This window comes from Temnothorax americanus, unplaced genomic scaffold, assembly GCF_048541705.1.
Source record: "Temnothorax americanus isolate GAGA-0224 unplaced genomic scaffold, ASM4854170v1 Scaffold158, whole genome shotgun sequence".
NCBI lineage: Eukaryota > Metazoa > Arthropoda > Insecta > Hymenoptera > Formicidae > Temnothorax > Temnothorax americanus.
Window position 1 is genome coordinate 16,049 of NW_027509295.1, and position 18,727 is coordinate 34,775.

Sequence of the window (18,727 nt, forward strand, 5' to 3'; positions counted from 1 at the left end):
ATTATACCGAGAGTCGTAATAAAAAGCTACTGATTTTCTAAACGAGTCATCTTATTTGTGCGAGAGTGTCGTGACACGCGCCGCGAGTGTGAAAGTGAGTGATTGTGCGGCGAACGCGCGGTCGAGCGCAACATTTTGGGGGCTCGTCCGGGATCGAACGGATCGTTCGGACGAGCGAGGACTAGTCGAGCGACGAGCGACGAGCTACGATTTCCTCATGGCTGCAAGGAAACGACTCCGAGTAGCGACTCCACAGTCGGATGCTGCGGAGATGACGTCGGAGGTGGTGACCCTCCAGGCGGTGATACGAGAGGTCCGGCTCCTGCGCGAGGAACAGGCGCGGAGAGAAAGGAAGTATGCCGAGATGTTCCGCCGGCAGGAAGAGGAGCTCCGTCTTCTCCGAGGGATGAACTCCGGCGCACAGCTAAGTCACTCTTATAATAGAGTATCTGGGGACTCGGGGACGCGAGTCGCGAGCGGCGCGGGGGCGCAGGTCATACGCGGAAGTATCGCGATCTCGAACGGCGCGGAAGCGCGAGACGCGCACGCGAGTGAGGGGGACGCGATCCCGAGCGGCGCGGGGACGCGAGACGCGTACGCGAGCGAAAGGGGCGCGATCCCGAGTGTCGTGGTAGCGCGAGTCGCGCATGCGGGGGAAAGAGACGTGAACTCGAGCGGCGAGGGAACGCGAATACACGCGAGTGATAGTGTCGCGGTCGCGAGTGCCGACCTGGGTTATAAACTGAAACCCGACACGTACGACGGAACGACCCCGTTACAGGAATATTTCTCGCAATTGAGTTTGATCGCGCGTGCGAACCATTGGGATGACGCCACAAGAACGATCGCGTTGGTTTCGAGCCTGAGGGGAAAGGCACGCTCGGTCTTGGAAACGGTTCAGGATGTCGAGCGGTTAGATTTCGCGAAACTTAAAACGAAACTTGAGTTGCGCTTCGGAGAGGGACGACAATCACAGAATTGTTACGTCGCGTTTACGAGCCGTAAACAAAAATTCGGGGAAGATTTGGCGACACTCGGATCAAAAATTGACAAACTTTCACGCCTGGCGTACCCCGAGTGCCTATATGAGCTTCGTGATAAAATCGCGTGCGCGCAATTCGTTACGGCCGTTTCCGATAATTTCATTCGGCGAGCGCTTCAGATGGAGGGAATAACTTATCTGAATGTGGCCGTTGAAAGGGCCAAGGCGCTGAAAACTTTTCAGGGGGATGATTCTAAAAGAAATGAAAAAAATTTTAATAAAAATCCTGGCGGTGCCCGGGGTGAATGTTGGACCTGCGGAGAGACGGGGCATTTTCGTTCCGAGTGCCCCAATTTTGAGAAAAATTAGACTTTATTTTTTTTTTATAGAAGTTTAATGTTTCATCAATGTTGCTGCGTGTTATGTTATTGTTTTTGTTAAAGGGAAGTTTTTGTTCCTGAGAAATAAGAAAAGTATCCTATGGAATCTGAAGCGGTTCGTCATTCAACCGGGACTTTCTTCTTAGAAGAAGCCGCTTGCCCACGGTTTTTGACCCGTGGTTTTCCCGTGGGCCATAGGGCGAATGCCGGGCGGGGACCTGGGGAGCCCTGCGGGGCGCAGGGTCCACGGGAAGTTCCCCCCCCTTGTCTGAAGATTTGGGACGGCGTCGTGGGAAGCCGACAGCGAGGGATACGCCGGGGGAGCGGAGCAGAAGTCATCTTCGGACCGTCGAGAGGGAGCCTGGCCATCTCGCTCCAAAAGAGGTTCGGGAGGAGACTGGCGTGCGGCTACCGGGGGCCAAGAGAAGCAGAGCCCGGTAACTTGGAGCAGCAACTCGAGGAGGGCAAGGACTGTTTCGGCGCCCTGGGGCGCACAAAAGAAGCTACCGCAGGTTGACTACCCTCCCGGATAATCTGGGGCGACAATCTTGGAAGAGGGGGGGTAGTGTTACGCCCGTGCTGTCCTCGTGTCGCGCGTATATGCGAGTCGCCCGTCATTTGATGTCGCGTCGCAAACCGTCCTTAGTGACGGATGCTTGTTTACTAATATTGATTGCGTGATGCTCAATTAACTATTGATTTTCCTGTTATACCTGATGTTCAGATTTACTCTGGGACGCGTCTCGTTCGGACGTGTCGTCCCAAGCTCCTCTATTATACTGAGAGTCGTAATAAAGAGCTACTGATTTTCTAAACGAGTCATCTTATTTGTGCGAGAGTGTCGTGACACGCGCCGCGAGTGTGAAAGTGAGTGATTGTGCGGCGAACGCGCGGTCGAGCGCAACAATATTTAACTTAAATTACTTATTTTGTTATTAAAAATCGGCACCGAAAAAATCCAGACTGTTTAGGCCCGGTTTCCCCTACAGAGATACTAAAACATTACAGTAACATTTTAAACAAACATACCCCTGATGCACGCTTCAGATTTTTTTCAATTATATCGAAAAAGATTTTCTGATATTTTGTCAAGTCTGTAGTAATATTCTTTTATTTGTTTTGTTGTAAATTCTTTTTTTCTCTTCTCTGTTTTTCGATAATTTTTTCTTTTTATAAATAGATTTCTTTATTCTTCTCACATTTTTTTGTAATTCTAACACTTTGTCTTTAGAATTCAATGATATAGAATTAGGATTGCACTGCACATTTTCAACCGCTTCATTGATTTTACTCGTACTGGCATTACATGACATAATGTCATTATTATTACTGTGAATATTGATATTAATATTAACAGTTTCTATTTCATCTGATAGATGCATAGATGGAATAGCATCCTTTTTTAGTACACGTCTTTTTGTGTCAACACAAATCATATGATCTGGAAAATGTAAAGTACAAATCCGTAATTTTTTCAGTATTGTATTCGATGCACCTGTAATATAAACAAAATTTTTGTAAACATATTATATATTACACACACATACGAACGCACACACGCACGCACCCACATCCCCCCTCCCACACACACAAACACACATGAATGCGTATATGTGCGTATGCTTATATTTCCAACATATGCAAATATAAGTATTATTTCCATATTAATATAAATATTATTATTTCTATGTTATCTATCAAATCAGTCCGTCCAACTGTTCTTAGCCATTGTTCTGGTTTTTGCGTATCTCGTGGAAGCCTATGTACAGGTGTACAGCTGTCTTTCGACATGCATTTGGGCACACAGCACTTACGTACCATCTTGGTATAAAAATACTTACTAAAATTTTAATAATTATATTAATATAAATGATAATATATATATTTAATATTCTAAACTAAATATATATATATATATATATATATATATATATATATATATATATATATGTATATATATATATATATATATATCTCTCTGAACATCAGCGAGACAGTGTTTATCGCTCTTGAAATATATGCAGATAGTGTACCGAATGAGATTTCCATTAAAATTAATAACCAAAGAGTTAAGAGAGCTGTTTCTGCCAGATATCTTGGAATTATAATAGATCAGGCTATGAAGTAGGAATTGCACTTAAATTATATCACAAAGAAGACCAAATGTTTACTGTTTGTCTTTGCAAAGTTATTCAGGCTGTTGTCCCAGGAATCGCTGTTAATTTTATTTATCATGCACTTTTTAACAGTATTGAAACGTATGGCATAACAGCGTGGGAAAGGGCGTATAATAACGTAATTAACAAATTAATGTCCTTGCAGAACCGAATTATAAAAATTGTAATGAAATCCAATACGAATAAAATGCCGCGAAACGTTAAATGTTCGATTGCTGTCGAGGCCCTATGCCATTATTATTATAGTTATCATCGGCAAAACTTTGAATCCTCTACTAGCAAAAGTAGGAAAAAATAATTGATGCTGCTTATCTGATCTATAAAACTACCAACTTTAAAAGCAGTTTCATAACTTTGTTGAAATTATTTAACCTATTGCCGATTGAACTAAAAAGCCTTAAAACTGTGAAATGTAATGTAAAACATAACTTATCCAATTGGATCAATAGTAACGTCAATGCAGTTGCAATGACGCGAGCGAAGAACACAATAGTGTGAATTTAATGTTATATTTCACATTCTTTAATTTTGTTTTGTTTTCTTTTCTTTCGTTATGTTTATTTAATTGTAATTATTAGTTTATAAGCACCAGTCCTATGTACAGGCAATTTATTTGCTTCTTTAGGTGTTATTTGCGTATATAATGTATTGTAAATAATATTTGCTGGTCAATAAATAAATAAAAAATAGTTGTGGCGATCAACGGACCACGCACACAAAATACCGCGCCTGCAGAACGGCAACCATGTACACGCACCAAACCGGCTGAGCCGGGAAAACAGCAACACGTCGGCGCGCATACGACGGGTTGCCGTTCTGCAGGCGCGGTATTTCGTGTGCGTGGTCCGTTGACCGCTACAATATTTTATTATTAATTAGGAAAAATTGGTCTAAATCGGCCACCTATTCCAAATTGGTCACCCCACCCCATTTCATAAAAATAAAATTTGTTGACACTATGACAAGTGTAGTGGTTTTTATGAAATGGAGCGAGTGACCGATTGGACCACTTTTTCCTATATACTATTATTAGTGTCTGTGAAGTTGGCATACCATTTTCCAGCAGATCAAAAATAAAAAACAGTTCTCGTCGCATGCAGTCGAGTTCTATAGTTCCTGATACTTTTTAGTAATAGTTCTGGTGATTTTACCCAAAAAACAGTCGATCAAAAAAATAATCAGCTAACTTTCCGTAACAGATCATTTTCTAGCAAATCAAAAATAAAAAAAAGTTTTTGTCACATGCAGTCGAGTTCTATAGTTCTTGATACTTTTTAATAATAGTTCTGTTGATTTTGCCAAAAAAATCCATTAAATAAATTATCTGCTAATTTTCCGAAATCTCGGAGTTCCGGTTTATTTAAAATATTTTTCGAATAGTTCTTAACATATTGAAGCATTTTCTAAAGAGTTCCCGACCCTGGCAATGTCGTATGATTGTTTAAAAAATTAATACCGTTTGAAAACCAAGTATTTAGAGAGAATAGGGTGATATGCTGTACAAAATGTCGCAGTTCCGGTTTATCTAAAATATTTTTCAAATAGTTCTGAGCATATTGAAGCATTTTCTAAAAAGTTCCCGACCCTGGCAATGTTGTACGATTTTTTAAAAAATTAATACCGCTTGAAAACCGAGTATTTAGTGCCACGTTCTGACTGTTATAGTTCGTCCGTTTTTTAGTCAATGCATTTAAGCAATTTACCAGGGATTTGGACAAGTCGTGTGAAGGATATTATTATTATTTTTATTATTTGGGACCGAAAAGATATCTGAGTTTATACGTATGGTAACGAGGATCAGCTTTATTTATTTGGTTATAATTAGGATAATCAACGTCAAAATTGACAGGAATAGGTTTAAAGGGGGGTGCGTTTTCTAATTGTTGCAATTGTTGGAGGAAGGGGAGAGGATCTTGATTAGAAATGACTGCTTGCTTGATCTGGAATCTGATTTGTTTAATACGAACGCGCCTACCTCCTTTCTTCGTCATTCAGCCGCGTTCACAAAAATGAATTTTAAGCTCGCCACACTCTTCGGCAGCGCTCAAAACCAATCCGCCACACCCTCTGCTCGCCACACTCTTCGTCAGCGCTCAGATCGTCAGCGTAGAGGTCAAATTCACTTTCGGGAATTTGTCGAGATTATTGTCTGTTTCTGGAAACCAACTCCGTAATCGCCACGCTTTCGGCAGCGAAAGTACTGGATCGCCACACTCTTCGTCAGCGCCCCAGCACAGATCGCCACGCTTTGTCAGCGGAAACTGCGAGTCGGAATCCCAGAAGTGACAGTGATTATTACGACCTCCAAGAATCAACCCCGTAATCGCCACGCTTTCGGCAGCGAAAGCACTGGATCGCCACACTCTTCGTCAGCGCCCCAGCACAGATCGCCACGCTTTGTCAGCGACAACTGCGAGTCGAATCTTAGAAGTGATCGATTTGTTGATTAAAAATACGAAATGAGATTCCAGATTTTTACACTTGTTTCTTTTTAACTTATCTTACCTTTATTCTATAAATCTCAATACAACTTGTGCGTGAACCGCGGTCTTATGAGGTATAATAGTGTAGGGACTGAGTCCCAGAATTGAGCGCGAATGCTCGAACTTAGCGTATAGCGGAACGTAGGAAATCGAATAAGGTTAGGAGAGAGTCTGAGAATTACGTCTAGTCAAGACCGAAGTTAAAACTTATCTGCTTTCCGCGGCGTTTTTCCGCCCTATTTATACCCGAAAAAAGACCGGAATCTCCCGCGCGAGATTCCCGCTTTTTTCCTACGCATCTTAAGGGGGGAGGTATTCTAGAAGCTTCTAGAACATTCCAAAAGCGTAGTTTTGGGCCCATCTGGCCCCCAGCCTTTCAACGGACTCCGATAAGATAATCTAAACATTTACACTAACTCTGCCCGTTTCCTCGGAATTCCGAGCCTAGCGTGCGTCGTCTAAGCCTTCAAGACTTTTAACGTGCGTCGTCGGAAATATAAAATTTCCGTATGTAACACCTTCCCCCTTAAGTCATACGTGGTACGTTATGTTGCCACGTATGAATATAAAATAGTATAATGTACTTATGCTACGCTTTGGATTAATTTCGCTCGCATTAATATTTCGCGCTTATTTCTATTGTCTTATTTTACGGTAGACGGTAGTAGAAATTTGAATTTGTGTATGACAATGCAATAATAATGTATAAGAAAACGTATATAAGGCAACTAATGTTGTTCGTTTATGTTGTATAACGCGTCGCCGTTCATTAGGTATCGGTCCGAGGCTTATTTTATATTATATATGTTTTTTAAAGAAGGGTAATTGTGCGCTTATAATTCAGAAGAAGCGTGGTGGATTCGTGTATAAGTACCATATATTTAACCGAACAATGATACAGAAGAAGTAATAAAAAAAAATTACAATTATGTGTGGACTAAAAAAATTTATAGGAAAAGAAAAAGGGAAATTATATATATATATATATATATATATATATACATATATATATATATATATAAGTAATACAATATACTAACTTTAGGTATTACATGTTAAGCACATTTCTTGACGTTTGACTTATTAAAAAGCGGTACACGTGGGTTTTCAATTTTCTAATAAGTCAACTAATAATATCTTAAAATATTTCTACAATCTCTGGAAAGAAATTGATGAGCGTTGATAATTTTATCACAGAACATAAGATTCTATTAGCGGAGACTGTGATATTAATCTCTCGCATAAAAGATTGTCGTACTTTGTAATAGATTCTTCCCTTTTTGATATTCGATGAAACTTGAATCTGTGGTTTGCCCATTATCATTCACCAATTGTTTTATTCTGTTAAAATAAAAAATAAATAAAATACAATATTAATAAGCAGTGTGACATGAAAATGTTCCTTGTGTGTACTGCAATCTTACTCATATAACTGTCATCATAATCATAATAATTCAGCCTCCTTTAGGCTCTACGAACAGTAATAAAACAATATATGATAATATTTCATATGATAATTGTGCCACATTTATCTCGTCATTTATATCTGTTGCATACCATGCATTATTACTAGCAAAGGTTCCACTGAAAATAAAAACATTGATTAGCGAAAAATTTATTAAACTTATCTTGAGTATTTTTTATTATTATCTACAAACTATGAGAATATAACAATACTCACTTTTAATTAAATGTGTCTTACATGTATATATATACATCCACTTTTTTGTTCAACGTTACTAATAAAATACTCGAATTACATTATGATAGCAAACATTGCTTATCCTACTTAATATAAGAAGTGTCAAAATCCGGTAAACTTTCATGTTTGATACTAAAAACACCAAATATGCTATTAAAACAGGGATGCATGCAAAGTTAGAAAATCTGTCATATTTGGAGCAGAAGAACGCTCTGTTAGATTATTTATTTCTGTTTAAATAAAAATAAGAAAATTATAAATTATTATTTAAATAAAAAATTTTTAAATGCATTCTTCTCCAATGCCTCCAAATATGACAACATATGATTTCCTAACCTCTCGTACATTCCTGTTTCAATATTATATTTAGCGTTTTTAGTATCAAACATCTGGAAATTTACCGGATATTGACCCTTCTTATATTACATTAGATTAGCAATGTTTGCTGTCATAATGCAGCTTGAGTATTTTAGCAACGTGAGACTAGAGTCCTATAATAATATTATTATAGGACTCTACGTAAGACAAGTTAACACACACACACACACGCACGCACGCACGCACGCACGCACGCACGCACGCACGCACGCACGCACGCACGCACGCACGCACGCACGCACGCACGCACGCACTCACGCACGCACGCACGCACGCACGCACGCACGCACGCACGCACGCACGCACGCACGCACGCACGCACGCACGCACGCACGCACGCACGCACGCACGCACGCACGCACGCACGCACGCACGCACGCACGCACGCACGCACGCACGCACGCACGCACGCACGCACGCACGCACGCACGCACGCACGCACGCACGCACGCACGCACGCACGCACGCACGCACGCACGCACGCACGCACGCACGCACGCACGCACGCACGCACGCACGCACGCACGCACGCACGCACGCACGCACGCACGCACGCACGCACGCACGCACGCACGCACGCACGCACGCACGCACGCACGCACGCACGCACGCACGCACGCACGCACGCACGCACGCACGCACGCACGCACGCACGCACGCACGCACGCACGCACGCACGCACGCACGCACGCACGCACGCACGCACGCACGCACGCACGCACGCACGCACGCACGCACGCACGCACGCACGCACGCACGCACGCACGCACGCACGCACGCACGCACGCACGCACGCACGCACGCACGCACGCACGCACGCACGCACGCACGCACGCACGCACGCACGCACGCACGCACGCACGCACGCACGCACGCACGCACGCACGCACGCACGCACGCACGCACGCACGCACGCACGCACGCACGCACGCACGCACGCACGCACGCACGCACGCACGCACGCACGCACGCACGCACGCACGCACGCACGCACGCACGCACGCACGCACGCACGCACGCACGCACGCACGCACGCACGCACGCACGCACGCACGCACGCACGCACGCACGCACGCACGCACGCACGCACACACACACACACATTTAATTAAAAGTGAGTATTGTTGTTATATTTTCATAGTTTGTAGATAATAATTAAGGGTATGTAAGATAAGTTTAATAATGTATTAGTTAATCAATTTTTTACTATTTACAGTGAAATTTTCACCAGAAATAATGTACATTGAACAACCTATACAAGTGCTGGGATAAATAAGGATAAATATGCACAATTACATTAAGAAAAATTTTTATTTTGTTTTCTTATCGTTTGTTGATCCTAAAGGAGCTTGGAATATTACGATGACAATTATACAGTAAGGTAAAATTACAGCACACAAGATATTTTTGTCACACTGCTTATTAAATATTATATCATATTCATTTTTATTTCAGCAGAAGACAGTAATAGATAAATGGTAATCTGCAAACCAGAAATCCAAGTTGCATCAAATGTAAAGAAGAAATCCGTTACAAAGCATGAGAATCTGTTAAGCGAGAGCTTAATATTCTAGTCTCCGCAAATAGAAGCTTGTTATTTGTAATGGAAAGATCAACGCTCATAAGGCTTTAATATTGATAATATATATAAAAAATTAAAGGAAGTAACGAAATATTTACACATTAAAATTGAATTCGCAAAATTTATTTATGAAAATTACAAAGAATCTTATAATTATAATATATAAATGTTTAATATTTTGTTGTATTAAAACAATCAGAACTGTTTTATATCAAATGCACTTACAATTAGGCATTTTCAACGCTTTGCAAACATTAACATTTTTCAGTACTCTAAAATTAAACTATTCAAATTATAACTCAGCTTATATAAATATTTGCTACAAACGGAAATTATTTATGATTACATTATAGATCTGTTCATTTTAACTGAACTGGCTGCACCAGTTTAAAGTTTATCTTTTCTCTTCCAATATGGAGTAAAGAAGATACATTCTGAATTAGTGCAACCAGTTAAGCTAAAACGAACAGATCTTATATCATGACAACTCTGACTCGACTAGAATTTTTTCTTATAAGTTTTTGAAAAAAAAAAACAAATTAATAAATTATTTGTGGAATTATTTGTTATCCAATGGGCGTACAATTTTTTGAAAAGAACTGTACGCCCATTGGATAATCGCGCGTCGCGTGTCGCAAATCGTACTGGTCTGCCAGAGCCATAAGTAGTAAGCAGCAAACAATACCAAATGGGATTTGTCCATTTTGTCGGGAGTAACGAAATAAACAAATCCCATTTCGTACTGCTTACTGCTCACTATTATAGACGATGCATATTTTACGGTTGGCCGAATCGAGCAACGCGATTGGTCGAATCTTACGGTTACGACTAAAACTTTTTACGCGTGCAATGATTTTAGTAAGAAATAATTCCACAAATGATTTATTAATTTGTTTTTTTTTTCAAAAATTTATAAGAAAAAATTCTAGTCGAGTCAGAGTTGTCATGATATAAGATCTGTTCGTTTTAGCTGAACTGGTTGCACTAATTCAGAATGTATCTTCTTTACTCCATATTGGAAGAGAAAAGATAAACTTTAAACTGGTGCAGCCAGTTCAGTTAAAATGAACAGATCTATAATGTAATCATAAATAATTTCCGTTTGTAGCAAATATTTATATAAGCTGAGTTATAATTTGAATAGTTTAATTTTAGAGTACTGAAAAATGTTAATGTTTGCAAAGCGTTGAAAATGCCTAATTGTAAGTGCATTTGATATAAAACAGTTTTGATTGTTTTAATACAACAAAATATTAAACATTTATATATTATAATTATAAAATTCTTTGTAATTTTCATAAATAAATTTTGCGAATTCAATTTTAATGTGTAAATATTTCGTTACTTCCTTTAATTTTTTATATATATTATCAATATTAAAGCCTTATGAGCGTTGATCTTTCCATTACAAATAACAAGCTTCTATTTGCGGAGACTAGAATATTAAGCTCTCGCTTAACAGATTCTCATGCTTTGTAATGGATTTCTTCTTTACATTTGATGCAACTTGGATTTCTGGTTTGCAGATTACCATTTATCTATTACTGTCTTCTGCTAAAATAAAAATGAATATGATATAATATTTAATAAGCAGTGTGACAAAAATATCTTGTGTGCTGTAATTTTACCTTACTGTATAATTGTCATCGTAATAATCCAAGCTCCTTTAGGATCAACAAACGGTAAGAAAACAAAATAAAAATTTTTCTTAATGTAATTGTGCATATTTATCCTTATTTATCCCAGCACTTGTATAGGTTGTTCAATGTACATTATTTCTGGTGAAAATTTCACTGTAAATAGTAAAAAATTGATTAACTAATACATTATTAAACTTATCTTACATACCCTTAATTATTATCTACAAACTATGAAAATATAACAACAATACTCACTTTTAATTAAATGTGTGTGTGTGTGTGTGTGTGTTAACTTGTCTCACGTAGAGTCCTATAATAATATTATTATAGGACTCTAGTCTCACGTTGCTAAAATACTCAAGCTGCATTATGACAGCAAACATTGCTAATCTAATGTAATATAAGAAGGGTCAATATCCGGTAAATTTCCAGATGTTTGATACTAAAAACGCTAAATATAATATTGAAACAGGAATGTACGCGAGGTTAGGAAATCATATGTTGTCATATTTGGAGGCATTGGAAAAGAATGCATTTAAAAAACTTTTATTTAAATAATAATTTATAATTTTCTTATTTTTATTTAAACAGAAATAAATAATCTAACAGAGCGTTCTTCTACTCCAAATATGACAGATTTCCTAACTTTGCATGCATCCCTGTTTTAATAGCATATTTGGTGTTTTAAACATATAACTTTATAGAGAATTGAATCTGTGTCACTATGATAATTATATTTGTAATGATTGTACTTCTGCATTTACATATACTTATGTACCGTCTCACATAATATATATTTTAGAATATGGTAACAAAATTTTTCAATATACATGAGATCTTAATCGAGAAAGAGTAAAGTACAATTCTTAATTATTTACAGGCAATAAATCATATGAAAAACGTCAAAATGTAATTATATTATTTCAGGTATTCAGATACCATACTCAAGGTATGGACATAGTTTACATACATATATTATATGTATATATATATATATATATATATATATATATATATATATATATAAAATATAAATGTAGTGTATATATATTTCTATATTTTGTATGTTTTGAAGCAACTGTAAATATATACAATACAGAAGATACAAGTCTGTAATATATACAGAGTCGAATGAGAGGAATCTGTTATAAGTAATTTTTACATTTCTATAGATTATCCAGGGAAGCTGTACGAATTCTCATCGATGACCTTCGTCCCTTACTGCCTGCCCCGAGAAGACGTCATGCAATTCCTGTTCAATTACAAGTACAAAACATATGTTGTGAGTTACAATAATTAATCAACTTGATCAGTTTTACTAATTTTTAATGCTGTTTTTATGTTACCAGGTTTTAAGCGCATTGAATTTTATAGCATCTGGATCTTACCAAAAGCGAATAGGCCAAGACTATTTGTCTTGCATGAGTCAACCTACTATTTCCAAAATTCTTCGCAAAGTCGTCAATGCATTAAATATATTGATGGAACAGTGGATCAAGTTTCCTATTAAAGAAAATGAAATTCAACGGGTTAAAGAAACGTAAGGATTATAAAGAATCCCGCACAAGTACTATAACATATCACAAATTCAAAAAAATTGACCAAAAATGTTTTTCCATATAAATCGTGCGGGGTCTTTTTTTTGGCATGTTGTTCGAGAGCGCTCGGTAGCGCGAGATAGCGCGCGGTAGAGGACGACCACAAAAGAAACGGAGAGGAACAGCAAGTACCCAAGCAGCATTTTTCGGTTAACTTTCCGACTAAGGACTACTTTTCTACTAATCACAACGTTGTAAGCGGTTCAAAAAAGTTATAAAATGTAACTTATAATTACTAACGTTTTTTGGACGTTGTCTAAACGTTAAAATTACGACGTGCTTTTTTTATCACTTTCCCAACGTCAAATTCAAAACAGTTTAAGTCCTATTACCCGACGTTAAGATATTTTCGCCTGACGTTATACTCTGCACTACACTTTTCGAGCGACTTCAATACGTAATTCCCAACGTAAACCAACGTTTTGTTATCAAACGTTGTAAAACGCTAACGTTGTGAAACGTCGCCTGTGGTCATTTCTGACTGACGTTAAGAAATCGCGAAAAATGGTAACAAATTCTGCCTAAAAAAATGTAGAGCAGATTACTGCTGCGTCAAGCGGGCATCGTCGACGGCAATTCGCGGCGTCGTGCGTGAGCTACGAGGACTATGCGACGAATGTTGACGATCCACGGCCGAACCGGTCCATCTCATCTCACGCGGTTATCGTCGCGTCGTCGGGAAACAACGCGCGCGTGCCGCGCGGTTCACAGCTCGAGAGCGCGTTCGCTCGGCTGCACGGCTGCCATAACCATGCTCTAGATCACCATATAGATGGTATTGCATAGGTCGGATTTGGTTAAGATATACGACTCATTCGCAAATCTAGTATAGAATTTTCAACTAATTAATACTTTATCGACATGTTAAGTCAGTTTGGCGACCTTGTTAAGACTTTTAGTCAATATAGGTACAATTTTGCCTACAGTGGTATACTACTTAGTTTGGAAAAGTCGGAAAAAGTTCATTATTTTATACGAAAAGACAAATTTTAGTAGAATTTATCGCACCTCTTACTACGTAAAGTTTGATATAGTGTGGAACGCTGACTTCGCCATTTTCATTCCTCAAAGAGGAAGGCAAATAATCCGCCATTTTCCAGTATATTTAGATTTAAAATTTTTAACGCACTTTATTAACAATTTAAAACATTTATATAATATCTGTTGTTAAAGTTTTGACAACATATTTATCTTAAAAGTAATTTTGATGAAAAAAAATTAAGTTCATCGGCGGTATCTCCCTTCATCTTTGCGACGGCGGTGAACGTTGCAAAGTTGGAGCGTATCAACTCCCTTTTGTTTTCGTAATGCTTGACTAAGATCGCCCATGCGCGTTCGTAATTATCTCCGGTTACGTTTAACGATTGAATTAATTTTTCAGCTGTGCCTTTCACGCACGACCGAAGGTAGTGGAAGCGCTCGACGTTTGAGATGGCGGAGTTTTTGCCGATGACCGACTGGAAGATGTCACGAAACGACGGCCAGTCTTCGTACGCGCCTGAGAAATCGCGCAGCGTAATGCGAGGCAACGAGGTCTTAGGAGAGTGTTCGTTGTTCTGCACCGGCCCAGCTGGCACTCTGGGCGTCGCGGGTTTCAGTTTGTTCGCGAGACCGGTAAGCAGACTATGCTGATGCACGTAAGTGTTCTCAACAGTGTCGACAAAATCTGTTTTTGCGTACTCACTCTCGTTGTAGAGTTGCCCGTAACATGCCCGAATGAGGTTATGGTTTGACTCGAATTTTGCCCACAAGTCGTCGAGAATGCGAATGCGGGTGCTCACAGCGTCGAGGGTGAGCTTATCTGCACCCAGCTTCCGGAGGTTGTCCATGGAACGGGAGATGCGGCCGTGGATGTCGTGCTGGCTGCTCAGCAAGGCGCTCTGGTCCATGCTCATGGCTGCGGTCGTTCTTTGCAGAAGCACTCTTGAATTCGCGGGTGCCGGTATGATCCGGCTCGAAGGACCAAAATGTTCGAGAGCGCTCGGTAGCGCGAGATAGCGCGCGGTAGAGGACGACCACAAAAGAAACGGAGAGGAACAGCAAGTACAGAAATACAAAGTTTAATGTTCAATATATGTACAGTTATTTACACGAGTTTCCCTTTCAGGGAAAATACCGTGAGCGCGCACAGAGTTTAGCTCGGCGAAAGCGGCGATATAGCAATTAAGCTAACGAAAAGCGGTGATGAGCGGTAAAGCAAGGCGGTTGTATAAAGATACAAGCGGTGATCTGCGAGCGAAATCGATTCCGCGGCGCAGCGGCGGTCCTTTTAACTCCTCCGAGGCGAAACTCCCTCCCTGCAGATTTCTCAGAATTTCGGGAGGGTGATTGGCCGTCGAAGTCTCGCGTCATGGAGCTGACGTCACCGTTTGTGTGGTGACCCAACGGGGTCGTCACCTGTTTTCGAGTGCTTTGTCTATAGCATGGATCGTTCCTTTGTTCTAGCATTGTTGTTTGACTTTATTATTGATAACAAAGTTAAAGTTCTGGAAAGTTGATCCCGAAAGATCCATGCTATACCGAATATTTCCGTGACAATTCTTGAACGGCATTTCACGCAAATATTACTTTACTGAATTTACTGCAGGCATGCATGGGCAGACATGCAGCCGAACGCGACTTCGTCGCGATGCTAAAGTTTGCGATCTCAAACATCCCGCCCGCCTCGTCATGCTTGACGAAACAGGACGGTGTGTTCGATGGCTCGCTAGATGAGGCGCCTGACGTCGCGGTCGACAGAATCGATATGCGATCGATTTCACTGAACGCGATTTCAGCGCGTGGTGCAGGCGAGCGCCAACGGCGTGGCGCGCCTGCGCAGTGTCATAACGTGCGACGATCCCGAGCAAGACACATAAATATTCGCGATACATGCGTAACGCGAGTTCGTGGTATGTGAAAGTGATGCGCGAAAGTAATTTTACGACGTGAACTGTGAATAGTGGCAGAAGGCCAACGAAGATAATTAAACATTGGCAGAGGGCCGACAAAGACAATTGAGCATAGGCTGAGGGCCGATAACAACGATTAAACATAGGCTGAGGGCCGAGACCGACAATTAAACAATCGTGAATGTCGAGTGGCTCACGCATCCGTCGGCGGCGGCTGGTCCAGGGAAGTAGCACGAGCTTGCACAGCGGGCGCTCGAGCTCTGATGTGGCTGTCCGAATCTTTGCAACGCGGACCACGCCGTCGTCCCCTGGGTGCAGTCTCACGATCCGGGCGAGAGGCCATCGACTCGGCGGAGTGTTCTCGGAGCGTACGAGGCACAAGGCTCCCACGTCCGGGACGTCCTCGGTTTTGTGCCACTTCGGCCGGGCTGTCATCCCGTGGATATATTCCCGTGACCATCGAGACCAGAAGTGATCGCGCATTTTCTGAATGTGCTGCCACCGGGATAGCGTGCCGTCGGCAGTCTCTTCGAGTGAAGGCTCGGGCACGGCCAGCAGCGGGGAGCCGATCAGGAAATGCCCCGGTGTGAGTGCGGAAATATCGTCCGGGTCGTCAGATAAAGCCTGCAGCGGTCGTGAATTCAGGCAGGCTTCGACTTGTGCGAGGAACGTGGACATTTCCTCGAAAGTGAGTGTGCTCTCTCCGATCACTCGTCGCAGGTGATGTTTCGTGGATTTCACCGCTGCCTCCCACAGTCCGCCGAAGTGTGGTGCGGCAGGCGGATTAAAGTGCCATTTCACACCTTCGGAGGTGACAGAATGGGCGATGCGACAGCCGTCGGCGGATGACGCGCGGAACATGTCTTGGAGAACTCGGTCAGCGCCGACGAAATTGGTGCCGCAGTCCGAGTAAATCTCCTCGCAGAGGCTTCGACGTGCTGTGAAGCGACGGAATGCAGCCAGAAATGCATCCGTCGTATAGTCGGAGACCACGTCGAGATGCACTGCCTTGGAGCTGAGGCAGACGAACACGGCGATGAAGGCCTTGTGGGCCTTGTGCCCTCGTCCCCGGCTCGTGCGGATGAGAATGGGGCCGGCGTAGTCCAAGCCGGTCCGGAGGAACGGGCGCGCTGGTGTGACTCGTCCTCGAGGAAGATTTCTCATGGGCGGCTGCGGTGTGGCCGCTCGCCATCGCGTGCACGTGACGCACCGATGCAGCATCTGTTTGACCACGGTCCGACCTCGAAGGCGGAGGAGCCCGAGAGTGAGCTGCACTCCCCCGTGCAGCGTTCGACGGTGGCAGGAGTCGATCAGTAATCGAGTGAGCCATGAAGATGGTGGGACGATCATTGGGTGCTTCTCATCGTGAGGTAGCGGAGCGTGCTTCAGGCGTCCTCCTGCTCGTAACACGCCGTGGTCGTCCAGGAATGGATTTAAGTGCACCAGTGAGCTCCTCAGTGGTACAGTGCGGTTGAAGGCGACTGCGGTGACTTCGGCGGCGTAGTGCAACCCTTGCACCACGCGGAGCCACAAAAACAGTGCCTCATCTATCTCGTCAGGTTAAAGCGTGAGCGTCGTGCGGGCGACGGAGTGTCGCTATCGAGAGCACCAGGCCGTGACTCTCAGTAGCCGGTGCAGGGATGAGAACCTGAGTAGCATGTCAGGCTCGACTTCAACCTTCTCAGTGGCGGCTTGCACCACGACTCGTTGTTCGGGCATCTGGTCTGCGGGTAGTTCGGAGTCCTCGTTCGGCCAGTGAGAGGGGTCCTCCTGGAGCCAGGCTAGACCCGTCCACCACAAGGGATGGTGCAGTAGCTCACTTGGTGCAATCCCCCTCGAGGCGCAGTCGGCTGGATTGTCCCGCCCTGGGACGTGTCGCCATTGAGCGTCGGGAATCTGCGTCTGGATGTGAGCCACGCGGTTTGCGACAAAGGTCTTCCAACGGGAAGCGTGCCCTCGGATCCACTGCAGTGTGGTCTTAGAGTCTGACCAGAGGAAGACAGGTGCTGTGGACAGACTTAAAGTGTTGCGATAGTGCTTTGCGAGATTCGAAAGTGACGCGGCGGCACACAGTTCGAGGTGCGCCAGTGTCACTTGCTTCACCGGTGCCACTTTGCTCTTGGCGGCCAGGATGTGTACAGCCTGGAAGTTGTCTGAGGAGACGCGGAGGTACACGACTGCGGCATATCCTCGTTCGGATGCGTCGGCGAAGCCGTGTATTTCCAAGTGCTGGTTCTCGGTGCCAGTGCCGAGCCAGCGATTCACGCGGAAGCCTTCGAGCAAAGGGAGCTCCTTGAAGAGGAGCTCCCAGCGGTGAGCGTCGGCGGAAGGGAGCGGAGTATCCTAATCCAGCTGCTGTAGCCATGCAGACTGAATTAATATCTTGGCGCGGATTATGACCGGAGCGAGCCATCCCAGTGGGTCGAAGAGACGTGCGGTTTCCGCGAGGACGTGTCGTTTCGTGTACTGAGTTATCGTGCGCGGGTGTATCGCGAACGCGAAGCTGTCCTCGCTCGGGTACCAAAGGAGACCTAACGTGGTCTGACTTTCGTTCTGCCAAGAGTGCGGTTCTTGAAACAGACGGTGTTCCCGGGGAATGCCTTCTAAAGCTTCCTCGCAATTAGACGACCACTTCCGAAGCGGAAACCCGCCCGCCATGCAAAGTTCGCGAAGTTCAGTTTGCAACGCGATCGCGCCGGGTATTGTGTCCGTCCCTGTCTGGACGTCGACGACGTAACGGTCCTCGAGCAGTGCGACGGCGCCCTGCGGATATCGCGCTTTTTCGTCGTTAGCCAACTGAATAAGTGACCGGATCGCGAGAAACGGTAAACACGCGAGGCCGTACGTCACCGTGTTCAGGAGTAGTTCGCGCAGTAGCTCGGTCACCTTTCGTCTCCATAAGATTCGCTGGAAT

General features: G+C 42.9%; 1 long non-coding RNA gene and 1 pseudogene across 1 annotated transcript; one reads left to right on the forward strand and one right to left on the reverse strand.

The window, feature by feature from the left end:
* Nucleotides 1-2,364: 2,364 nt before the first annotated feature.
* Nucleotides 2,365-3,181, reverse strand: LOC143895413 (uncharacterized; annotated as a pseudogene).
* Nucleotides 3,182-14,321: 11,140 nt separating this feature from the next.
* On the forward strand, nucleotides 14,322-14,959 carry LOC143895411 (uncharacterized). The gene is made up of 2 exons (XR_013256324.1): nucleotides 14,322-14,536; nucleotides 14,618-14,959. It is a non-coding gene; the product is annotated as an uncharacterized LOC143895411 (long non-coding RNA).
* Nucleotides 14,960-18,727: the final 3,768 nt, after the last annotated feature.